This window comes from Patagioenas fasciata, chromosome W (genome assembly GCF_037038585.1).
Source record: "Patagioenas fasciata isolate bPatFas1 chromosome W, bPatFas1.hap1, whole genome shotgun sequence".
NCBI lineage: Eukaryota > Metazoa > Chordata > Aves > Columbiformes > Columbidae > Patagioenas > Patagioenas fasciata.
The window spans coordinates 21,634,605-21,661,310 of record NC_092559.1 but is presented as its reverse complement, the minus strand read 5'-3'; positions in this window follow the sequence as shown (position 1 = coordinate 21,661,310).

Here is a 26,706-nt window from a genome sequence, read left to right as displayed (position 1 = left end):
TAACAGTCTTTTCAGGTTTTAATTGCTTCAGTGTAGTAATCATCAGTTTCCAGGAGGTTACAAGGCCGAGAATATCTTTTTCACTGCGACTAATTGCCTTCCACAACACAGTTCCCACTTTTTCCCAAGTCTCTGTTTGAAAAACTCCTAACAGATCAGCAGGAAACTCATTGCCTCTGCACCAGATTAATAGTCTTTTGAGGTTACTCTCCTCATACTTCACCCCTCTCTTAGAGAGAATATGGGGGGGAACCGCAGTATTTCTTCTTCTTTAAAAATATTCCACCCCATCTCCTCTCGCCCCCAGCTGTTCACCTCTTTGGGTGTCTGTTGCAACAATATCAGATCCTTTATCCCTCCTCTGTTGCTTCTGTAGCGATCAGTCAGGAGTCATGCAGCCCGCAGACTACTGTCTGCCGGTTGCTGAAATCTTAAGCTGTTTGTTGTAAAGTTCTGCTCATATTCCTCAAACTTGTATCTACTTAATGAAAACAAAAGAAGCTACAGACCATCATGGACACCTGCAAGATAAGGCCTGTTTTGCAGTTTTTGCTGGGAAGAAATAAGATTCATTCAGACAAAATAACACCTTCAAGGCTGACACGAAGCGGCTATGGACTAGAAACAACGTCTTCAGCTAAACAATACAAAAGCCTCTCTGAACTCCTTGAAAGGATCCAACAAGAAGCAAAAAGATCCCAGATTCAAATATTGCTATTGGAGTGAATCATGGTGTGAGGGGCAGGTAAATAGTCTGTAAGGGTATAATTACCCAGGGATTTCAATGCTTGTCTGGGACCTCTGCGAAGGCACCCAGCTCGAGCCAACCCTGCTGCTGTACTACTCCATTAAATTATTTATTTATGCAAACTTTGACGCCTGAGAGCTTGCTTCAAGTCACACTTTAAGTGATCTAAACACTGCTCTGTGGCAAACAGGACCCTACATCACTCATCCATGACACTACTAAGAAGAAAAGATTCTAATTGCATGGAAAATTACCTTAATTTCAGCTAACCCAGCACAATGGTCTTCACCATGGGCTGCAGGGGAATTTCTGCTCTGGCACCTGGGGCACCTCCCCCCCCTCCTTCTTCACTGACTGCAGGGTTGTTTTTCTCACATATTCTCACTCCTTTCTCCCAGCAGTTTTTACCCTTAAATGTTATCACAGAGGTGCTACCACCACTGCTGATCGACTCAGCTTTGGCCAGCAGAGGGTCCATCTTGGAGCTGGCTGGCACTGGCTGTGTCGAACATGAGGGAAGCTTCTGGTATCTTCTCACAGAAGCCACACCTACAGCCTCCTCACTAGTAAAACCTTGCCATGCAAACTCACTACACTCATTAGGAAAGAAAACAAACAGACATGTCAAACAAGGGCTCAATGCCCTTTGCATGGACTCCTCTAACGTGAACTCACTAATTCGTCACTTCATCAACTCACAAAGCTTCTAACTCACAAGTTCCTTAATCCCGAACTCACATCTCCTAACTTTGGTGCCCATAAGCACCCCAGGCAGGCACCCATGTGTGCAGGGAGAGGCACAAAGGGCTTCAAGTGGGTGCTGCCTGGGGGCTGCAGGGCTGCCAGAGGAAGAGGCTGTCGGATGGGGCAGGGATTTTGGGGTAGCAAGCACACAGTGCCCTGGGCAAGTGTCAGGGCTTGTCCACCATTCTCTTCCTCTTGCAGGGTGCCCCTACCTGCCCTTCCCCAGTCTTCCTCTCTCTCCTTTCCTGCTGGGCTCTGGGGCTGCTCTCAGGCCTTCCAGCTCCTGAGGAGTGCATAGACCAGAACCTGTCCAGTGTATGCCCCAACTGGCTGAGGTGTCTGGTGGTTCAGCTTTTGATCAAAAGCCACCCCTCCACTCTCATCCTCATCCCCACATCCTCATTCTCACCACTGCACCCTCATCCTGCACCCTCACCCCTGAATCCTCAGGACTCGTTCTCAACCTCACCCTCCCCAAACGCTTGCTGTGGCTGTCACCAGTAGCATGAGTGAGTCCCCACCTCAGCGCTTCCCTTGAAAACCACTTCTCCAAACGGTCTATGAAGTTAAAGCCTCGAGAGCCCAGTGGGAGCAGGAGGATGAGGCTGGGAACCCTGGCAGGGGAGTTCACAGGGGATGAAGGGCTACTGAGAATCATGGGATCTTGGCATGGGGTAATGCTCATATAGGGGATCAGTCAGCCACTCTCCGGATGGAGAAGGAGTGTCTGTTGCAGGGGTTCTTGCAGCAGCTCCAGCAGGGTCAGATGAGACTCCCCGAAACACTCCGTGTTCAGCTCTTGTCCGGCTGTTGGCCATGCTCCAGTGCAGGCATGATCCATCATTACTGCTTGTCTCAGCTACATGGGAAACAGAACTTACATGTCTTAACTTCATGCAGAAGACTGTCCTACATGACCAATTCTGCAATGACTGTTCCTAGCAACTGTTTACAAATGTCTCAACACTGAACATCTCAGTGCCCGGTGTCTCAGTGCTCAATATCTGTCTCAATCCAGCTGTTGTCTCACCTAAGCAGATGGAGCTGGAGAGTTCCCAGGTCACCCAGGGACTCCATGGCTGGTTGGCACCATCACACTGCATTGATGACAGAAGAATAAATCTGATTTTTCAAGGATGTAACTTCACTTATAAATGAAGTCACGTAGTTCCTGCCCCCTCTGCTATGTCTGCATGGTCATCACTCCCACCAGCCCCCTGGTCAGGACCACACACCCTGCTCTGCTCCTCTGCCTCTCTCCTTGGCCCAGCTCTGGCTGCAGCCTTGTCAAGCATGGACCATCATGCTGTGAGGATGGAGGAGCTCCTCAGCCAGGTCCCCAGACATTCCTGGGACTGACCGGGAGCCGGGACACCCTCCCACAAAGCCAGGCAGTAGCCATTTTGGCAGCAAGCTTCCACTCCTGAGGATAATGGGCAGGCTTAGCATCACTCTCCTCACCCTGACCACAGTCTCCCTCAGTGTTGCATTGCAACCATAGGTAAGCTTTGGTGCCAGGTCTGGGCTGACACATTGCATGGAGGCAGACAGCAGGGACGTAGCTCCCAGGGGTGCCTGCTCCTGCTGCCCTGCCTGCAGGACAGGTGCTTTTCCTTTCCCAGCCTTCCTGTGATGTCCCCAGAGCTCCACAGCCTTCCCTGTGGTGTCCTTGATGCTCCCCCATCACCAACCCCAGATTTGTATGGCTGGTGGCTCCTCCCAACTTCTGGATCTTGTCTGAGCAGGTTCTGCCCACGATGAGGTGAGGTAGAGCTGGATGCAGGCTCAGTTGGGCTCATCCCCCCATACCCTGCATATCCCATGCCCATCCAATGCTGCATCCCTAGTCCCAGTGAGGCAGGAAGCTAATGGATGATCACAAGTGGTGTTTCCCAGGGCTCAGTGTTGGGGCCAGTTCTGTTTATATCTTTATCAGTGATATGGACAACGGATTGAGTGCACCCTCAGTAAATTTGCAGATGACACCAAGTTGAGTGGGAGTGCTGAACTGGTTGAGGATAGGAAGGCTCTACAGAAGGATCTGGACCAGCTAGATCATTGGGCTGAGAGTGACTGTATGAGGTTCAACAAGGCCAAGTGCCGGGTCCTGCACTTGGGTCACAACAACCCCATACAATGCTACAGGTTTGAGGAAGAGTGTCTGGAAAGCTACCTGTCAGAAAAGGATCTGAGGGTGTTGATTGACAGCCAGCTGAACATGAACCAGCAGTGTGCTCAGGTGGCCAAAAAGACCAACAGCATCCTGGATTGTATCAGGTATAGTGCAGCTAGCAGGACTAGGGAAGTGATTGTCCCTCTGTATTCAGTGCTGGTGAGGCCCCACCTTGAATATTGTGTTCTATTTTGGGCCCCTCACTACAGGAAAGACATTGAGGTGCTAGAGAGAGTTCAGAGAAGGGCAATGAAGCTGGTGAGGGGTCTAGAGAAAATGTCTTATGAGGAGCGGCTGAGGGAACTGGGGCTGTTTAGTCTGGAGAAAAGGAGGCTGAGGGGAGACCTTATTGCTCTCTGCAACTATCTGAAAGGAGGTTGTAGCATGGAGGGTGTTGGTCTCTTCTCCCAAGTAGCAAGTGATAGGTTGAGAGGAAATGGCCTCAAGTTGTGCCAGGGGAGGTTCAGGTTGGATATTAGGAAAAATTTCTTTAAGAAAGGGGTTGTGAAGCACTGGAACAGGCTTCCGTTTAGCCAGCACTGCTGATAAATAATTGATAAACTGATAAATAATTATGCTATATCCTGGAACCTGTGCAATTAGTTGAGTCGTGTTTAACATATATCTTGAGATTGTTAGATAAAGTGTCCTTTAGTTGAACTTTGCTCATTATAAGCTCATTACAATACTAAAAATCACACCCCAAGGAGGAAAAACACAGACTGCTTTTCCCAACATACTCTTCATTCACATCACAGGGACTTTATCCCCCTCCACAGTGTGTGGAGGCTTCAACTGGGCAGGATCAGCTCGATTGGTAGATCCCTTGGTGTTAACCAACCAAGTGACTTTCGCCAAATTTGAATCCCAATTTCTAAAAGTTCCACCACCCATTGCTCTTAGTGTAGTTTTTAACAGTCCATTGTACTGTTTGATTTTTCCAGCAGCTGGTACATGGTAGGGGTTGTGATATATCCACTGAATGCCGTGCTCTTTGGCCCAAGTGTCTATGAGTTTGTTCCAGAAATGAGTTCTGTTGTCTGACTCAGTTCTCTTTGGGGTGCCATATTGCCATAGGACATGCTTTTCAAGGCCCAGGATGGTGTTCTGGGCAGTGGCATGGGGCGCGGTGTATGTTTCCAGCCATCTAGTGGTTGCTTCCACCATCATAAGCACATAACGCTTGCCATGTCGGGTTTGTGGGAGTGTAATACAGTCAATCTGCCAGGCTGTGGCAGTTACACATTCCCCTGAGATTCAGAGCCTTCAATGGGGCAGCTGATGGCTCTTTTAGCACCTTTTGTGCCCCACTGTGCCTGCCTCCACATACACACCTAGGGTGGCACAAAGGTGCTGATAGTCACATCCTCCCCTACTCCGGGGCAGGGTGACTTCACTTCCACCAGCTGGTGGGACAGGAGGGGTGGGACTCTCTGTCAATTGACAGGCTCCTTAATGGGACCCTGAGTCAATTGACAGGGTTGTTAGCAGAGGAAGTGCCCAGAGTAGCTGCAAAGCTTCTGGACTATGTTGTAATGCCCACAGCCAGATCTGACCAGACTATAAAAATGGGGTTCCCACCAAAGGCCCCTTTTGGAGTGGTCTTCTCGGAGCAGTGGGTCTGTGAACTAGAGCCCTCTCCTTAGACTGGAACACTGTTTAAGGAGACTTCCCAGGACTGAGAGTACCTCACCTCATTGTTTGGGTGAGTGGTTATTTACTGGGTTTATCCTTGAATGAGTCTTTGCCTAACCAGGCAAGTGAGAGTCCTCACCTAGCCCAGGCAAGTGATTATTTCTTGTGGGTACTCTTGAGTCAGAGGGCTCTGGTTTTGTTTCTTGTGAGTGTGTGCATGCATGCTATGGATCCTCATTATTCTTATTTTGCTGTACCCCAATAATCTACTCAACTGATATCCGAACCTGTATTTTACGTTGTCGGAGTGCTAACTAATTGTATAAACCCTGTTTCTGGTTAGCTGATTGGTTGCACTTTTCCGGCTAGAATAAAGTCTGTTTTGGAACTTGTTCCCTGCCTAAAACTGATTTTGGGGTGCCTCTGTGACACAGGCTTCCCCATATTTATACTTCAGCCATTGCCCCCGAACCACATAGGCTTTAACTGCTTGGCTTGCTTGATTGTAGAGCATGTTTCACAATTGTGAATAATCTGCACAATAGTGTCCATGGTCATTCTACCCCTCAATCATGAGCCTACCTATATATTGTGTCTCTTCCCTGATGACCTGAGGCATCATGGGCCCACTGAGCTATGAATAATTAACCTTTGTGTTGCCAGTCCAGATCTACCTGAGACACCTTAATCTTGGCAACTCAATCCATCTGATGGTTGTTTTGATGTTGTTCAGTGAACCGACTTCTAGGCACATGGCTGTCTATGTGGTACACTTTTACAGGCAGGTTCTCTAGCCGGGCAGCAATATCTCACCACAATTCAGCAGCCCAGATGAGTTTGCCTCTGCGCTGTCAGTTGTTCCTCTTCCATTGCTGCAACCACCTCCACAGGACATTTGCCCCCATCCATGAATCAGCATAGAGATAAAGCACTGGCCACTTTACTCATTCAGCAATGCCCAAAGCCAGCTGTATTGCTTTTACCTCTGCAAACTGACTCGATTCACCTTGTCCCTTAGTGGCCTCTGCAACTTGCCGCATGAGACTCCACACAGCAGATTTCCACATCTGATGCTTTCCCACAATAAGACATGACCCATCAGTAAACAAGGCATAACGCTACTCATCCTCGAGTAGCTTATTATATGATGGGGCCTCTTCAGCACATGTCACCTTCCCTTCTGGCAATACTCCAAAATCCTTACCCTCTGGCCAGTCCATGATCACCTCTAAGATCCCCGGGTGATCAAGGTTCCCCATTTAAGCCCATTGCGTGATCAATGAAACTCACTTACTCCATGTGGCGTCAGTTGCATGATGAGTAGAGGAGACTTTTCCTGTGAACATCCAGCCCTATACTGGCAATCGAGGTGCCAGGAGGAGCTGTGCTTCAGTGCCAATCACTTCATAAGCAGCTCGAACCCCTTTGCATGCTGCTAACATCTCCTTTTCAGTTGGAGTGTAGCGGGCCTTGGAACCTCTGTATCCCTCCGACTCCAAAATCCCAGGGGTCAACCTCGAGTCTCCTCTGGTGCTTTCTGCCAAAGGCTCCAGGTGGGGCCATTCTCCCCAGCTGCAGTGTAGAGCACATTTTTAACATTTTGTCCTGCCCGAACTGGCCCAAGAGCCATGGCATGGGCTATCTCCCGCTTAATTTGTTCAAAGGTCTGCTGCTGCTTAGGGCCCTACTCAAAGCCATTCTTCTTCCAGGTTACCTGATAGAGAGGGCTTATGATCTGACTGTATTTTGGAATGTGCGTTTTCCAAAATCCCACAACCCCCATGAAAGTCTGTGTTTCCTTTTTACTAGTCGGTGCAGAAATAGAAGCTATTTTGTTGACCATATCCATTGGAATTTGATGACGTCCGTACTGCCATCTTACTCCTAAAAACTGGATCTCCCATGCAGGTCACTTGACCTTACTTTGTTTTATAGCAAAACCAGCTTGCAGGAGAATCTGAATTATCCTCTCACCTTTCTCAAAAACCTCTGCTGCTGTGTCACCCCACATGATGATGTCATCAATGTACTGCAGGTGTTCCGGAGCTTTGCCCTGCTCCAGTGCAGCCTGGATCAGTTCATGGCAAATGGTGAAGTTGTGCTTCCACCCCTGGGGCAGTCGAATCCAGGTGTACCGGATGCCTCTCCAGGTGAAGGCAAACTGTGGCCTGCACTCTGCTGCCAGAGGAATAGAGAAAAATGCATTAACAGTGTCAATTGTAGCATACCATTTGACTGCCTTCGACTCCATATTGTAGCTCTAGCATGTCCAGCACAGCAGCACTCAATGGTGGCATGACTTCATTCAGGCCACTATAGTCCACTGTTAGTCTCTACTCTCCACTGGGCTTCCTCACTGTCCATATGGGACTGTTAAAGGGTGAGTGAGTCTTACTGATCACTCTTTGGCTCTCCAGTTGACGAATCAGGTTATGGACAGGAATCAAAGAATCTCGGTCAGTGCTATATTGCTGCCAGTGCACTGTCATGGTAGCAATTGGCACCCGCTGGTCATCAACCTTCAGCAATCCTACAACAGAAGGGTCCTCTGAGAGAGGCCAGGCAAGGTAGACAGCTGTCTAATGTCCTCTGTCTCCACAGAGGCTATGCTAAAAACCCACCTGTACCCCTTCAGGTTCTTAAAATACACTCTTCTGAGGTAGTCTATACCAAGAATGCATGGAACATCTGGGCCAGTCACAATGGGGTGCTTTTGCCAGTCCTTTCCAGTCATGCTCACCTCAGCATCTCATACAGTTAGCTGTTGGTATCCCCCAGTCACCCCAGAAATGCTGATGGGTTCTATCCCTTCATAGTTTGATGGAATCAGAGTACATTGGGCCCCGGTGTCCACCAGAGCCCTGTACTCCTGTGGTTCTGATGTTCCAGGCCACTGAATCCACACAGTCCAATAAACTCTGTTATCACTCTCCTCCACTTGGCTGGAGGCCGCGTCCCCTAGTCCCAGTCATGGTACTCATTGCTTCCTCCTTGTAAGAATGAATCAGAAGTGCCTTTCAAGAGGGTCAGAGGCAAGGTCAGCTCTTCTAGTCTGTCTGGGGAACTGCCTGCTGGAAACTGGGGCAGCATTTTTCCTGGCGTAATGTCCTCTTGTGGTTGTCTCCCCTTTTAACTCATGTACCCATGCCTCTAGGACTGAGGTAGGTTGTCCATCCCACCTCCTCACGTCCTCTACGTTGTCGCGCAGTAAAAACCACAGGGTGCCCCATTTTGAATACCCTCTGTATTCTCTCTCTTAATTGGAGAAACGCTCATTCTGAGTAGCTGAAACCCAAGGCCATGCAGGTGGGGAGCGAAACTTGTCTTCAAAATGCTGGAACTCTTGGGACAATTTTTCAGCTAGCACATTGGGCAGTTTCTCCACAGACAAGATGGAAGCCTGTAGGGAGGAGGATAGACTTCCCTCATACTGCTGGAGCTGACCAGCCAACTGATACACCGTTTGTCCCTCGCCTTCTTTCCATGACATTACTGCCAATGAGCTGGCATGGGATGATGGTGTACTTCACAGAAACCTCCACCACATGGGTTGCATGCACTGGATCTCATCGGTATCAGTGAGTGGATCGTCATTATTGGTGTTATTATAAATCACCTCCAGAACAGCTAGCTCCCTCAGGTACTGGATACCTTTCTCCATGGTGGTCCACTTGCCTGGGTGACAGGTAACATCTTCCTTGAAGGGATACCTTTCCTTCACACCTGACAGAAGTCACCTCCAGAGGCTGAGGGTTTGTGTCTTCCTTCCAATCGCCTTGTCAATGCCCTAGACAGGGATCCTAATTGCTTAGCTTCCCTGCCTTCTAATTACATGCTACTTGCCCCATTATCCCTGCATCGGAGCAACCAAGCAACAACGTGTTCACCATCCCAGCAGTTGAAATCCTTTCACATATCTCGCAACTCACCCAGGGATAGCAATTGGGTGACTATCTCTGGTTCTGCCTCCTCCTCCTTTTCCTGTTCTTGTGATGGGCCTGGGTCATCAATTTCCCTCACTAAGCAAACTGATTTCTTTGTGTAGTTCTTCTTCTGGAGAGGACCAACAGGTTGGTTCTCTGATTCAGTTGCAGCACCTGCCACATGGGTCTGAGTAGCCACAGTGCCCGTTGCCTGGCTTTGAGTAGCCACAGTGCCTGTCACTGGCGTCTGAGCAGCCACAGCATCTGGCACAAGGGCAGGAGCAGACGCAGTGCCTGTGGGTTTGTTACCACCCCCTTTGCCCTGGGGGCACTGCATGATGTTGAGCAGTGTTTAATAGATAATGGCCAGGGCCCAATACAGCACAGTAAGTTGTGCCTCTTTAGAATAACTAGAGCATCTCCCTTTTACATATTCTGTCACCTCACCAAGGTCCTGCAGTTGTTCAGGAGTGAAACTCCAGACTGTCAAAGGTGAGAAATTCTCCAGATATCTGCCCATGTTTTCCCACACACCATTCCACCCATGCTCATCCGCCCTTGGGGCAAATCTATGGGTGATATTCCCAGTATATCCTTTTGTAACCCTGTATATGACCTGGCACACATTCAGAAGACATTACAGGAAGATCAGGCTATCTTGAGTATCCCCAGGGTGTCCAAAATCCTCAGAAACTGTTGGACCCAAGCTGGAGGAGAAAAAAGAAGTGAAGAGATGAGGGAAGATTTCACCTCCCTCCGTCTTCTCCATAGACTGGGTGCAATTACTAATCAATTCTGAGAGGTGGCACCTGAGATATGGAAAAATCAAAAATATCTTATAAAAATACCAATATAGCTGTGTAAGGAAGGAAATCACAATCTCATAGGTTGATATCATACAGGACAGCGTTATGATAAACCAAATCCTTTTGTCAGATGTTACCAACAGCACTCCAGGGAACATACGGGGCATGTAGGAATTCAAGTGGCACAGCCACGTGGACAAACAAAGAAACATCATGACCACTTAACTAATAGTGTGAGCTCTAACACACTCCAGTCAGCTCTGTGTTTTTTGGGTTTTTTTGGTGTTTTTTTGTTTGTTGTAGGAAACAATTATTTTGCAAATATAATAGGCTCAGGCAGGATCTCTCAGCAAAGCAATCTTTTTAATAACGATATTGCAAGACGGGATGTTCTACCTGAAGGTAGGCACACATAATAGGGCAAAAAACCCCTGCTTATATCCCCCCAAAATCCCAACCACAATTTCCCTCCCCTGTTCCCCATTGGTTGGGTACTTCATTGTTTACAGACTACCCCGAGGCTTGCCTCAGTTTACATACAATACCCTTCCCCCTAAATTAACTTGTAAATACAGGTATCAGTATGTATACAGGTATCAGTATATATTCCGGGAAGAGACTGTGTTTTACATTAAGGATTCATAGTCTGATGTCTCTCGGTCCTTCTCCCCTGCTGGGGTCAGGTGCCAGGTCCTCAGTTATGTAAAAACAACAGTTCTTCATTAAATGTTCCTTACATTTGTTTTTGGATTTTTTTGTTTTGGTTTGGTTTTGTTGTTTTTTGGGTTTTTTTAATCCCAAACTTTTTTATTCTTTCTCCTGCCTGGCTCGCCAAAAAGGACTGTTGTAGGTTAGCCCCACCTCCCCCTCAGCCGGCAGCTGCTAAAACTACGTGCCACTTCCTCCCCCGCCTCCAGTGGGATGGAGAGGAGAATTAAAAGGAAAAAAAAAAATTAAAAAAAGGCAAAAACTCATGGGTTAGGATAAAAAACAATTTAATGGGGCAGCAAGGAGAAAACAAGGGAGGACAAACAAACAGTAACAGCAGTGACAAAGGAACCTACAAAGACGGTGGGCACACAGTGCTGCGTGACCACCCTCCCCCACTGTATACGCCTTTCCCACCTGGCTGCTCACCACTGTAACAGTCAGCGCTGAAACCACCACTGCTTTCCCCCTCCCTTGTCCCCAATCCCCATTTGCATCCTGAATACCAAGAGAGAGACACGTGGTCCCCGCTGGAACTACGTGATCCCTGCTGGAGCTCTGCCACTCCCTGGCTCACCCCCTCCCCGAAACAGAACCCCCCCAAGAGACAGAGACCGGATATGGTATAGAATACCCAGATATCCTGGCAGCGTGGAAATTAACTCCATCCTGACTGACCCTGCACAAAAGGTAATATCATTGTAAGTTTTGCTGCTAAAGTCTTGTTAAATTTTGTGATATAATAATATACTTTTGCCAAGTCACTAATCACTGTAATTTGAATCCTACCATGGGTCATGTCCGCAGGTCATCTCATAGGAACTCTGCTTCCCCCAGAGGGTGGGCAGAAATGTCTTCACATGCAAATGCACCCTGAAAGATTCTGCCGATCTAGTCTCCATCCTGTGAGGATGCAGCTTTGCCCACCTTGTAATGGTGTGCTTTGTCTGCAAGCTGCCCCAGCAAGGCAAGCAAAATCACCCACTCACATAAAAAAAAAAAAAAAATCATGTCAGCTGTGGTTGTCTTTTTTAAAAAACTGCTCTCACTCCCCCTCTGCAGCAGCTTCTATCCCCACAGGTCCCCCTGCAGAGAGGAGGACTCATTGCTATCTACTGACCACAACTTCCCTTCCCCAGGGACATGTGGATACCCCCCCAATTACCCTCGTTCAGCTCCCTGGGCTCACTTCCCACTTTATCCTAATCCAAACTTCCATCCTGTACCATTGCTCCACACCTGCCCACCGGTGGCAGAGGTGACATCGGCATCCCAAATCCAGCTTCCTGCCCTGTGGTGCCTTCATACCCATCCCCACCAGATGCCTTTCCAGCCCCAGGACTCCCTGTAGAGTTAGGTGATGGAGGCAATGGCATCGATAGATGTGAGATGTTGGTAAAGCACTTCCTTCGTGCTGTACAACATGCTAAGTAAAACATGCAGTCAAAGCCCCCATCCCATCCATTCCATCTCTCTGGGTTACAATCAGGGATTCTATGCTTCTCTGCCACTGCATTTTGGCAGTGCTTCTCAATCTGCTTCTGTGGACATCTGTCAAGCTTGTGCTTTTGACACAAGGTTTTTGGCAGGTCCATGGGTGAACCCAAAGCCTCTTGCAGAAGCATTATAAATATAACCCAGCACCAGGGGTGCCAACACACAAGCCATACAGTCTATCCAGCCTGGCCCAGCCTCAGTGAGGCCAGTGCATGCCACCATGTGTGACATGGAACAGTGTCTGCCACATCCCTGGCACCTCAAACAGGGCAGATTGTCCCTGCCAAACAGTGCAGAAAGGCAGGGGCTGGTGTTAGGCCAAAAGGATGGAGCATGACATCCAGGGCAAGGGCAAGAGAGCCCTAAGGGCAGAATTCTCAGGTCACTGTGAAAAGCTTGTGAGTTTGGGACTGTGTAAAAGGCAACAAGGAGAAGTAATGTGTTACAAGAGGAGTGGTTTCTGCTCACCCCAGCCTTCAGGGCCACCTGGACTGGAGGGAGAGGCACTGAGCAGCAGCAGCAGTGGGGCCCTGGGGTGTGCTGGGGCTCATTACAGGTGCTGAGTGGCACGGGCAGTGGTACTTAACACCCTGATGTGGGGCTCCACCACACTTAGTACACAGACCACAGCCTTGGTGCCATCCAGTGCCCCAGACACTGACATCCCAGAGATGGCATGTATTTAGGCACTTGAATTCCACCTGAATTTTCAGTAGCCCACAGCCCCATGCCTGCTCTAGGCACTGCAGGGAGCAGAACAACAGCTCAGGCACACAGTGACAGTGCACTCCCTGTTGTGTACATCCAAAGCCCCCAAGAGCAGTGATGCAAACACAAGGAAGGCTAGTGTAACGTGCGGAAACAACTTTACGACCTATAAGGCCATAAAACTTTACAACCTGCAGGGTTATAAAGATGGTATGTTTATTCAGCACCGGGCACAAGAGGAATATTTCCTCTAATCTCGCGTGCCTTCTAACAATATGAGGTGTGTTTAAATACAGCAAGGCATTACATATTCATGGTAACCCCAGGAACGCCTATACATATTGTCACGGAGGCACCCCAAGATTAGTTTAAGGGACAACAGGGTCCAAAACACTTTTATTAAACTGGTCAGAAACAGGGTTTTAGCACTCCAAAAGCTGACAGGCAAATTCACTAAAAGAGAAACTTGTTTTTAACAAAACCAGGACATTCCACCCCTTATACCATGCCATTCACGACATACTTAGACCTTTTCAATACAATATAATTAATCACTACTACTATATATACACACACATGTACATATATACACAGAAGTAATCCATCATTCTCTTAGTCTGTGGACCATCCTCTGAAAAGTTCATTAAGTTTATTTATCACAACAGTCTCCCAGGGCAGGAAAAATGGTACATCTAGTGCATCTCATGACCACTGCTTGTGGGTCAAAGACATCAACTTTGAAAAACTTGTCAGGCGCCACTCGAAGAAACTAGCTCTGGTGTCATCACCACTGTCTTGATCTGAAAGACACTTATTAAACACTGTTAGTAGGGCAATTCACATCATGCAGTCCAGTATTGAATATTTTCACCTAAAATCAAATCCCCTTGAGGAACTTCTCCATCCTTAAGCATCACTCACCAGATGCTGCCAGGTCCCTGGGCAAAAACAGTCCCACAAATGGGCTTGCCTTTGTCTGAGGCAGGAGTAAACCAGACTGCCTTTCCTAACATATTTTTAATGTGTACTACAGGGTCTTTATCTCCTTCTACAGTACATAGAATTTCTGATTGAGCAGGTCCAGCTCGATTAGTTGATCCTCTAGTGTTGACCAACCAAGTAACTTTTGCTAAATGTGAATCCCAGTTTTTAAAGGTTCTACCACCCAATGCCTTGGTGTAGTTTTTAACAGACCATTGTGCCTTTCAATTTTCCCAGAGGCTGGTGCATGATATGGACTATGACATACCCATTCAATACCATGTTCTTTGGCCCGATTGTCTATAATACTTTTTTTAAAATGAGTGCCACTGTCTGATTCAATTCTTTCTGGTGTACCATGTCGCCAAAGGACTTGCTTTTCAAGGCCCAAGATAGTATTTTGGGCTATAGCATGAGGTACGGCATACATTTCCAACCATCCAGTGGTTGCTTCCACCATTGTAAGTACATAGCGCTTACCTTGACGTGTTTGTGGAAGTACAATATAATCAATCTGCCAAGCCTCTCCATACTTATACTTTAACCATCGCCCCCATACCATACAGGCTTTAACCGTTTAGCTCGTTTGATTTCGGTGCAATAGTGTCCATAGTTAAGTCCATCCCACGATCGCGAGACCATTTATATATTGCATCTCTGCCTTGATGCCCTGAAGTATCATGGGCCCACTGAAATAGGAAAAGTTCACCTTTATGTTGCCAGTCCAAGTCCACCTCAGCTATTTTAATCTTGGCAGCTTGATCCACTTGTTGGTTGTTGCGATGTTCCTCGGTGGCTCGACTTTTAGGCACATGAGCATCTACATGATGAACTTTTACAGACAGGCTCTCTAACCGGGCAGCAATGTCTTGCCACAGTGTGGAAGCCCAAATGGGTTTGCCTCTGCACTGCTAGCCACTTTTCTTCCATTGCTGCAGCCACCTCCACAAGGCATTTACTACCACCCACGAGTCAGTATAGAGAGAAAGTATTGGCCACTTCTCTAGTTCAGCCATGTCCAAAGCCAGCTGGATGGCTTTCACTTCTGCAAACTGACTGGATTCACCTTGTCCTTCAGGGGCTTCTGTAACTCGTCGTGTGGGACTCCACACAGCAGCTTTCCACCTTTTATGTTTTCCTACAAGACAACAGGACCCATCTATGAACAGTGCATACTGCTTATGAGTTTCTGAAAAGTATTATACGGTGGTGTTGGAACGATAAAGGACTCAGCACTCCGATTCAATGTGAATCACGCAAAAGCCATTTATTACAGAAGCATGTCTCCTTATATACGCAACTGTTCTCTAATCACGAATCCACGCTCCAAGCATGGATTCGCTAAATGAGTATCATGGGCAGTCCACACGCTGGAGCCCCACCGATGATAGGTCCGATGACTCACGCCATGCTGAGGCCCTGTTAATGAAGAAACGCCCCTCTCTCTTTCTCACAGCAGATTCTGTTCTCAGCTTCTCGAAGTGGCCTTGAGATTCCTTTGGGCCTGACTAATTCAACAACATATCTCCTTCTAACGAAACCCCTTCACACGGTGGTGCTTCTTCAGCACGTGTTACTTCCTCTTCATCTGGCGACATCCCAAAGTCTTTACTTTTCGACCAATCTGTAATCACTTATAAGATCCCTGGGCGATTGAGACTTCCAAATAGAGTTTGTTGCATGATCAATGCAATTCACTTACTCCACGCAGCATCGGTTGCATGATGCATAGAGGGAACTGTCCCTTTGAAAATCCAGCTCAGCAACAGTAGTCGAGGTGCTAGGAGGAGCTGTGCTTCAGTACCGATCACTTCTGAAGCAGCTTGACCTCCTTCATATGCTGCTAGTATCTCTTTTTCCATTGGAGTATACTTGGCCCCAGATCCTTTGTATCCTCGACTCCAAAAACCTAAGGGTCGGCCACGGGTTTCTCCTGGTGCTTTCTGCCAGAGGGTCCAGATAGGACCATTATCTCCGGCTGCAGTGTAGAGCCCATTTTTAACAGCTAGTCCAGTCCGAACTGATCCGAGGGCCACCACATGAGTTATCTCACGCTTAATTTGTTCAAAGGCTTGTCGTTGTTCTGGGCCCCACTCAAACTGTTTCTTTTTACGAGTCACTCGATAGAGAGGGCTCACAATGTGGCTGTAGTCAGGAATATGCATTCTCCAAAAACCTACAACGCCCAAGAAAGTCTGTGTCTCCTTTTTATTAGTAGGTGGAGACATTGCTGCAATTTTGTTGATCACATCCATTGGGATCTGACGACGGCCATCTTGCCATTTTATTCCTAAAAACTGGATCTCTCGTGCAGGTCCCTTGACCCTGCTTCATTTTATGGCAAAACCAGCATCCAAAAGAATCTGAATTATTCTCTCACCTTTCTCGAAAACTTCTTTCGCTGTGTCGCCCCATATGATGATGTCATCAATATATTGCAAGTGTTCTGGAGCTTTACGTTGTTCCAGCGTGTTCTGGATCAGTCCACAGCAGGTGGTAGGACTGTGTTTCCACCCCTGGGGTAAGCGATTCCACGTGTACTGGATGCCCCTCCAGGTGAAAGCAAACTGTGGCTTGCACTCTGCTGCTAAAGGAATAGAGAAAAATGCATTAGCAATGTCAATTGTAGCATACCACTTGGCTGCCTTTGACTCCAGTTCAAATTGCACTTCTAGTATGTCAGGCATGGAAGCACTCAATGGTGGCATAACTTCATTCAGGCCATGATAGTCTACAGTTAGTCTCCACTCGTCACTAGACTGGCCAGATTGGGCCATTAAAAGGTGAGCGAGTCTTACTGATCACACCCTGGCTTTCCAGTTGACGGATCAACCTCTGGATAGGAATCAAAGAATCTCGATTGGTGCGATATTGCCTGCGATGCACCGTCGTGGTAGCAATTGGCACCTGCTGATCATCAACCATCAGCAGTCCTACAACAGAAGGGTCATCTGAAAGACCAGGCAAATCAGACAGCTGTTCAATTTTCTCAGTGTCCACAGCTGCTATACCAAATGCCCACCTATACCCTTTTGGGTCCTTAAAATACCCTCTCCTGAGGTAGTCTATGCCAAGGATGCACGGAGCATCTGGACCAGTCATAAGGGGATGCTTTTGCCAGTTTTTTCCAGTTAGGCTCATTTCAGCCTCTACAACAGTCAGTTCCTGGGATCCCCCAGTCACTCCAACAATATTAATGGATTGCGTTCCTGTGGCAGAATGCAAACTCCCCTCTCTCCCCCTCCCTCCTTTGATATGGAAGGAGTAGACACATCTCCCTCTCTCTCTGCTGTTTGAGGCTAACAGCTTCTTTTGTTTGGCCCCAGAGCACCCTGGCCAGGGCCGTTAGGAGAAGGGAGTGCTGAGGTGCCAGAGAGCCGCTAGGCGCCTGCGACCAGTGTGGGGGATGTTTGGAGGCTTCAGGGGCACTCCACAGACAGGGTGGGGGTGCAGAGAAGCTTCTGTAATGCCCACAGTCAGATCTGATCAGGTTATAAAAAACGGGACTCTCGTCGAGATGTGTGGTCTTGCGCACGATCTCTTGGAGTTACGAGCTTAGCCACTGCCGCTAGGAGCCACGGCCCCCCCTCCCCGGGACAGAGACTCTGCTGACCTTGCCACCAAGTGTGTAAGTAAAATTAACCCTCACAGGATTGTGAGTGTATCTACTTTCTGCGCACATTTGCACGTGTATTTATACTTTCTGTGCACATTTGCACACGTACTTTCCATGCTCAATACGAGCACGTGTATAAATTAATGCTCGCATAATCGCGAGTGTATTTTCCTCCCGTGCTTCCACATAAGCACGTGTAATATTCCGTGCACATTTGCACGTGCATTTCTCCTCACAGGATTGCGAGTGTACTATAAATTTACCCTTGCCGAATCGCGAGTGTACACTTCCCATACTCCATACGAGTATGTGTATCCCTTTAAAATAATCCCACACCATGTTCAGGCAAATGTGTAGTCTTCCTGGACTCAGGAGTGGCTCCGGCATTGTTTTTGGTGAAGCCATGTGTATGGACACTGTGGACCTCCTGTTGTATTAGTTGCTGCCCCTTAATAATTTTCCTCAACTAATATCTGAACCTGTATTTAAGTCACCTTTGGAGTGCTAAAACCCTGTTTCTCACCAGTTTAATAAAAGCTGTTTTGGACCCTCTTGTCCCTTAAACTAACCTCGGGGTGCCTCCGTGACAGTTCCTTTATAATTAGAAGGAATGATTGTGCACTGAGCACCAGTGTCCACTAAAGCTTTGTACTCCTGGGGGTGTGTTGTACCAGGCCATCGTATTTGTACAGTCCAATAAACTCTGTTATCCCTTTCCTTCACCTGGTTGGAGGCAGGGCACTGCAAGGGCGAAAAATCATGGACTCCACACAATCCAATACGAATTCAAGTGAAGCCCTTTATTACAGAAACAAACCTCCTTATATATGCAGTTATTTCCTGATCACATGTCCATGCTCCAAGCATGCATTAGCTAATTGGATATTGTCTATGTTCATGAGCTGTCCACACGCCCGAGTCTCACTGCTAATAGGTCTGTTGATTTACATCTTGTTGAGGCTCTGTTATTGTAGAACTGCCTCACTCCCACAACAGGTCCTGTTTTCAGCTTTCCTTGAAATTCCTTTAGACCTGGCTAGTTCAGTAACAAATCTCCATCTAATAGAAATCTATACACACATTAACTTCAAGAAAATCCCTCAAACCTCCCCCTTTTTGTTTTTGAACCAACCAGGCCTTGTTTACAATGCACTGAATCATCTTTGAAATACACTGCAGCATAGAATAGATGATTAACAACAATGATTACAGTTACATATAACGTAGCTAAGCCTTATATAATAAGATCAAACAACTACCCACCTATTTCCAAGCTTTTAAACCATTTGTCAAACCCTACTTCTACTATGACAATCTTATTAATGTGCTGTTTTAGTTTGTCTAAAATACTATGAACAGATTCAGAAGGATCAGACAAGTTAATACAACACATTCCCCAAAAGGTGATGAACCCCTTGCCCTGTCGGGCAAAGGGAGAAGACCTGAGACAGTCCCTGCCCTGTCACTGTCAGGCAGAGGTAGGGGACAGAAAAGATGATGAGGGTTGGAAGCTAGTTCCAGTTAGGGGCTGTGGGCAACCCCCCTCCCTACCTGCTTTGCTTCCCCAGGTGCCCCTCTGTAATAGGTTTGAGGCCCTGGATCTTGAAGAGGAGATATGTGAGGATGTGGTGCAAGGCTCATTTGAGGTCACATCGAAAGAGACAGTTGACCCCACACCTCAAGACCGCCTCAGATAAGAAAGAAAGAAGGGTAACTGTAGTAGGCAATGCCCTTCTGAGAGGGACAGAGGGCCCAATCTGCAGAGTTGACCCTCATCGTAGGGAAGTGTGCAGTCTACCTGGAGCCCAGATCAGGGACATCACCAGGATGCTCCCCAACCTGGTGCACCCGACAGACTACTACCCACTGCTGATCTTCCAGACAGATGGGGAGGAAGCTGCATTCTGCAGTCTGACGGGAATGAAAAAAAGATTTCAAGGCCTTGGGACAGATGGTAAAAGAATTTGGGGCTCGAGTGATTTTCTCTGCCCTCCTTCCAGTTTTGGGTGATGATGTGGTCGGGAATAGAAAAATCCAGTCTCTAAACAATTGGCTACAGGACTGGTGCTACAGGCAGGGCTTTGGGTACTTTGATAACAGCTGGTTTCACAAGACACCAGTCCAGACAGCAATACACGGGAAAGGTTTATCTCGCAGGGGCAAAAGGATGCTGGGACAGGAATTAGCAGGGCTCATTTGGGGAGCTTTAAACTAGATTTGAAGGGGGATGGGGTGGTAGCTGGGCTTGCATGCGTAGGGCATCACTCTAGAGTTCATGAGGGCTGGGAGGCCCCCCATACCCCTGAGGTGAAATCGGTGTGCTCAACTCACTCTCTGAAATGCCTGTACACCAATGCGGGCAGCATGGGGAATAAGCAGGAGGAGTTAGAAACCTGTGTTAGGGCAGGAGATTATGATCTGGTGACAATTACAGAGACATGGTGGGACAGCACACATGACTGGAATGTGGTCATGGATGGCTATGTCCTTTTCAGGAAAGACAGACCAGCCAGGCGTGGTGGTGGAGTTGCTCTTTATGTGAGAGAGCAACTACAATTTATTAAGTATTGTCCAGGCATGGATGAGGAGCAAGTTGAGAGTCTGTGGGGGAAAGTTAAGGGGCAGGCTGGCAAGGGTGACGCTATTGTGGGCATCTACTACAGACCACCAGATCAGGGTGAGGAAGTTGATGAGGCCTTCTACAGACAGCTGAGAGCAGCCTCGCAATCACAGGCCCTGGTTGTGGTGGGGGATTTTAACTTCCCTGATGTTTGCTGGAAGGACTACTCAGCTGGCCAGCCACAGTCTAGGAGGTTCCTCCAGTGCCTTGATGATAACTTTCTGATGCAAAGGGTGGAGGAGCCAACAAGAAGAGGTGCATTGCTGGACCTTATCATCACTAACAAGGAGGGTCTGGTTGAAGCGGTAAAGGTTGAGGGCTGCCTTGGTTGCAGCGACCATGAGATGGTGGAATTCAGGATCTCATGTGACAGGAGCAGGATAGCAAGCAGAACTGCAACCTTGGATTTCAGAAAGGTAAACTTTGGCCTTTTCAGGCAATCGCTAAGGGAAATCCCATGGGCAAGGCTGCTTGAAAGTAAAGGGGACCAAGACAGTTGGTTAGCGTTCAGGGACTGTTTCTACCGGGCACAAGATCAGAGCATCCCGACACATACGAAGTCAAGGAAGGGAGCCAGTAGACCTGCGTGGTTAAACAGGGAGCTGCTGGGTAAGCTCAAGTGGAAGAGAAGAGTTTACAGATCGTGGAAGGAGGGGCTGGCCACTTGGGGAGAATATAAGGCTGTTGTCAGAGGGTGTAGGGAGGTAACTAGGAAAGCTAAGGCCTCCTTAGAATTCCACCTGGTGAGAGGGGTCAAGGACAACAGGAAGAGTTTTTTCAAATACGTGACAGATAAAACTAACACCAGAGGCAATGTAGGCCCACTGATGAATGAGGTGGGTGCCCTGGTGACAGAAGACACAGAGAAGGCAGAATTACTGAATGCCTTCTTTCTCTCTGTCTACTCTACTGGAGGCTGTCCTGGGGAGCCCTGTACCCCTGAGACCCCAGGTGAAGCCAGGTCAGTGGAGGAGTTTGCTTTAGTCGATGAGGACTGGGTTAGGGAGCTATTAAATAGTCTGGACATCCATAAATCCATGGGTCCAGATGGGATGCATCTGCGGGTACTGAGGGAGCTGGCTGAAGTCATTGCTGGACCGCTCTCCATCATCTTTGCCAAGTCTTGGGAAACGGGAGAGGTGCCCGAGGATTGGAGGAAAGCAAATGTCACTCCAGTCTTCAAAAAGGGCAAGAAGGAGGACCCGGGTAATTATAGACCGGTCAGCCTCACCTCTGTCCCTGGGAAAGTAATGGAACAGCTTGTCCTTGATGTCATCTCAAGGCATATCAGGGATAAGAGGGTCATTAGGGGCAGTCAGCATGGCTTTACCAAGGGTAAGTCATGCTTGACCAACCTCATAGCCTTTTATGAGAATGTAACAAGGTGGATGGATGATGGCAGGGCGGTGGATGTGGTCTACCTTGACTTCAGTAAAGCCTTTGACACAGTCTCCCATAGCATCCTCACAGCTAAATTGAGGAGGTGTGGTCTGGACAATAGAGTAGTGAGGTGGGTTGCAAACTGGCTTAAGGAGAGAAGCCAGAGAGTGGTGGTCAATGGTGCGGAGTCTAGTTGGAGGCCAGTATCTAGTGGAGTGCCTCAGGGGTCAGTACTGGGGCCAATATTATTCAATATATTCATTAACGATTTGCACGAGGGAATTGAGTGTACTATCAGCAAGTTTGCTGATGACACTAAGCTGGGAGGAGTGGCTGACACGCGAGAAGGCTGTGCTGCCATCCAGTGGGACCTGGACAGGCTGGAGAGTTGGGCGGGGAATAACCTGGTGAAATTTAGCAAGGGAAAGTGTAGAGTCCTGCATCTGGGCAGGAACAACCCCAGGTTCCAGTATAGGTTGGGAAATTACATATTAGAGAGCAGTGTAGGGGAAAGGGACCTGGGCGTCCTGGTGGACAGCAGGATGACCATGAGCCAGCACTGTGCCCTTGTGGCCAGGAAGGCCAATGGCATCCTGGGGTGTATTAGAAGGGGAGTGGTTAATAGGTCCAGAGAGGTTCTCCTTCCCCTCTACTCTGCCCTGGTGAGACCCCGTCTGGAATACTGTGTCCAGTTTTGGGCCCCTCAGTTCAAGAAGGACAGGGGACTGCTGGAGAGAGTCTAGTGCAGGGCAACAAAATGATCAAGGGAGTGGAGCATCTCCCTTATGAGGAAAGGCTGAGGGAGCTGGGTCTCTTCAGCTTGGAGAAGAGGAGACTGAGGGGTGACCTTATTAATGTTTACAAATATATAAAGGGTGAGTGTCACAAGGATGGAGCCAGGCTCTTCTCTGTGACATCCAGCGGTAGGACAAGGGGTAAGTGGTTCAAACTGGAACACAAGAGGTTCCACTTAAATTTGAGAAGAAACTTCTTCCCAGTGAGGGTAACAGAACACTGGAATAGGCTGCCCAGGAGGGTTGTGGAGTCTCCTACTCTGGAGGCATTCTAAACCTGCCTGGACGCCTTCCTGTGTAACCTCAAATAGGTGTTCCTGCTCCGGCAGGGGGATTGGACTAGATGATCTTTCGAGGTCCCTTCCAATCCCTAACATTCTGTGTGATTCTGTGTTAACTAGTTGCAAAGGACTTCTTAGAAAATTTACCGTGCTAGTTCTTGGGGTCATGGGAAAAAAAAGAAAGGCCATTTTTAAAATCCAATGGAATGCCAATTTTGGAACAAAGTTTTAACAGATGTATTTGTGTGTTTGCCAGAAAGCCCTATACCTCTCTTGGGTCAAGATTTGTTAAGTAAACTGTAAGCTCAAATAATGTTTTCTGAGAAGAAATGTTGAAGAGAAGAAATGTTCTGACAATTCTGTTTAGTTGCATGTCCCATAAGAAGGTGCTTGGAAGGTACAGATCTGCTTGCTGCAAGCAAGAAATCTCCAAGGAAATTTTGGATGCTGTATTTCCACTAGTATTGGCAGCTGAAGTATTGATAAAACCAATACTACACTGAGACAGAACTGAAAGAGGACTTTGAGCCGTTAAGGAAAAACAATGTCCAGTAAATACAAAACCCAAAATGGGGTTAGAGACTTTGATGAACAAGTTTATGACCACCTTACAGGCTGACTGCATTTGATTACACTTGCAGATTTGTCTATTTATAGCTACAACACAGAGGCAACCTGTGGCTATTGTAGGACAATATGATGAGAAAGCAAACAGATTGATATACTTGGAATGTGGGTTTTTTTGCCCAATTGTTTCTGTAAAACTATTATTCAGCCTCTAGAATTGATTATTACTCTGATCCATATGCGTGTCTGTATGCGTTGTTCTCATCACCGCATACAATAATGCTTTAAATCAGGTGTTCCATTTCTCTTGTCAAGGAATTAAACAAGTCATTCAGCCAGGCATTATCACTAGATTGTTTCCCTTGATGCATTAGTACCGAATATGTTATATGTCATCTTCTATTCTGGCTAGTTTATCAGCTATGCTAAAGCAGCACATGCCTTCAAAATTGAAGCAGCTTTTACAACCATTACCTACTCAGAAAAAACAGCAATAAGAAACATTAATATCAAAATCCCTTAGCATAGTATAATTCTGTAATACAGCTACCAGGGTTGACATGCTAATAAAACACATTTTTAAAATATCTGCAGCCATTAGTCTTCCCTTAATATAAAAGGCAGATGAGTTATTTACAGTAGAGACCAACCAAATCTAAGTATTTACATATTGGTCTTGCAGAAACATATCCAGGGCATATGCTTTTAGTACAAGATAGCAAAGCACGATGAGCCAACCTGTGGTAGGTGAAGAAAACAGGGGTGTCATCACCTTCCAGTAATACATATATGTTGTTCCAGCTTCTGCAGCTAATGTTACTCTGGGTCTGATAACCTGACATGAGGTGATTATCCACACAGTTTGGAGACATCTGGCTTGTACTTTTTCAAATTGAACTTCAATACAATATGTCTTGTTCTCAACATCAATAACACTGTTCCAATGCTGTCTCCTTGAGATAAGGTACAGGTATTCATCGTAGATACCCCAAATAAAAGAACTCGAAAATCTGATATTAGCAAAGGATGTAAAATAAGAGGAGAAGTCAGGGTACAGAACCATACAGCATTGTCTGGAGTTATTATATGAATTTTTACATCTAGATTAATAGGCTGCAGTCCCATGAGGGGTTCAGAAGGATCCACCATAGCCGTACATACCCTTGAGTCTTCTGGTTCTCATCTTGGGAGGCCGCTAAGGAATATTTGTTGCTGCTGTGGTTGGCCTGGCTTGTTCCCTAGTTGGATGTGATGGCATGAGCATTACCACTTAGGACCCCACTCCGCAAGCTCTTCAGTTTAAAGCCCTCCTCACCAAGTTGGCCAGCTTACTGCCTAAGATTCCCTTGCCTCTTTCAGACAGATGGATTCCATCCCTCCCTAACAGGTTATAGTCATAAAAGAATGTCCCATTGTCATAAAAGTCAAAACCCTCACAAGGGCACCAGCCTCAAAGCCAGGAGTTAATGTGCATTATGCATTTATTTCTGGCTACCCCCTTTCATCCAACTACAGAATGGAGGAAAAGGTAACTTGGGCACCAATATTTTTCACTTGTGCCCCTAGGGCTTTATAGTCTTCCTTGATTCTGCCCAGGCTCTGGCTTGCAGTGTCATTTGTCCCCCCATGAAAGAGCAGCAGTGGATAGCAGTCTGTGCTCTTGACAAGTTGTGGAACCCTCTCAGCAACATCTTGGATCTTAGCTCCCAGAAGGCAGTATACCTCTTGTGACTCCCGGTCAGGATGGCAGATGTGCGCTTCAGTGCCCTTTAACAGAGTCACCCACCACAAACACTCTTAGTTTCTTTTTATGGTATCCACTGTGTGCTACCGGTACAGTTTCTTCTTGCAGACCTTGCTCATTGATGCCTATAGCTGTTAAAGCTTCATATCTGTTTTCAGTTGTGATGCTGGAGGGTGGAGACTGAGATGGAGCCCTGCTTTAGTGGGTCACCAGGGTCCAAGGTGCCTCATTCTCAGTGATGTCCACTACATTCTCAGTGATGTCTGCTACAGGAGCATGGTTCTGTAACCACCTATCTATCACCATCTCACCTCCTCTAATACTGCACAGCCTTTTAACTGTTTGTTGCAACTCAACCACCTGACATAGCAGATCATCAGCCTGTGCACACCTTGTGCAGGTATTTACCTTTTCTCCAGGAATAGGGTCTGGGTACTCATTGCAACATACCACCTGTACTGAAGTCTCCTTCCTTACTGGTTCTGTCTGGGTGGAAGCATGAGACATCTCAGGGGCTTTCCCTGCAAGCGCACTGTTTTTAACTCTGAGGCGAGTGCACACCATTATGGCAGAGACCTAGAGCACAAGTACTACCTTGGGTTGTGGACCTACAAGTAGCCTGCAGCGCACTTCCTGCATGCCCTGACTGCAAACCCCCACACCCCTGTTTGCTTGCCCTGATCGCTTGTGCTCCTTAGAACCATTTAAATCTCTCACGGTTGCTCCACTTGCTTGCACGAATGCCACCACAGACTTCTCCTCAGAACTTTTCCCGTGTGACCATGGAGAAGTCATGAGGAGATGGGATGGAAAACCTACCTCAGTCCTAGAGGCACGTGTACATGAGTTGCAAGGAAAGACAACCACAAGAAGGGATTCTGCCAGGAAAAATGCTACTCCAGTTTCCAGTGGGCAGTCCCCCAGAGTAGAAGGGCTGATCTTACTTCTGAACCTCTTGAAGGGGCTTCTGATTCATTCTTGCAAAAAGGAAGCAGTGAGTACCATGACCAGGACTAGAGGGGCCCTGCCTCCAGCCAGGTGGAGGAGAGGGACAAGCTGTGTGGATTCAATGTCCTGGAACGTCAGACTCACAAGAGTACAAGGCTCAAGTGAACACCAGGACCCAATGTACTCTAATTCCATCAACCAATGAAGGGACAGAACCCATCAGTATTTCTGGAGTGACTGGAGGATGCCAACAGGTGACTGTACTGGAGGCTGAAGTGAGTCTAACTGGGAAGGACTGGCAAAAACACTCCATTGTGACTGGTTCAGTTGCTCCGTGTATTCTTGGTATAGACTACCTCAGAAGAGGATATTTTAAGGACCCAAAAGGGTACCGGTGGGCCTTTGGAATAGCAGCCGTGGAGACAGGACATGAAACAGCTATCTACCTTGCCCTGTCTCTCGGAAGACCCTTGTCTTGTAGGATTGCTGAGGGTCAAAGAACAGCAGGTGCCAATTGCTACCATGATGGTGCACCAGTGCCAGTATCACACTAACCAAGACTCTCTGATTCCCATCCATAAGTGGATTTGTTAACTAGAGAGCCAAGGAGTGATCAGTAAGACTCACACAGTCTTCAACAGTCTCATATGGCCAGTGCAAAAGTCCAATGGAGAGTGGAGACTAACGGTAGACTATCATGGCCTGAATTAATTCACGCCACCATTAAGTGCTGCTGTGCTAGAGCTGCAATATGAACTGGAGTCAAAGGCAACCAAGTGGTATGCCACAATTGACATTGCTAATGCATTTTTCTCTATTCCTTTGGCAGCAGA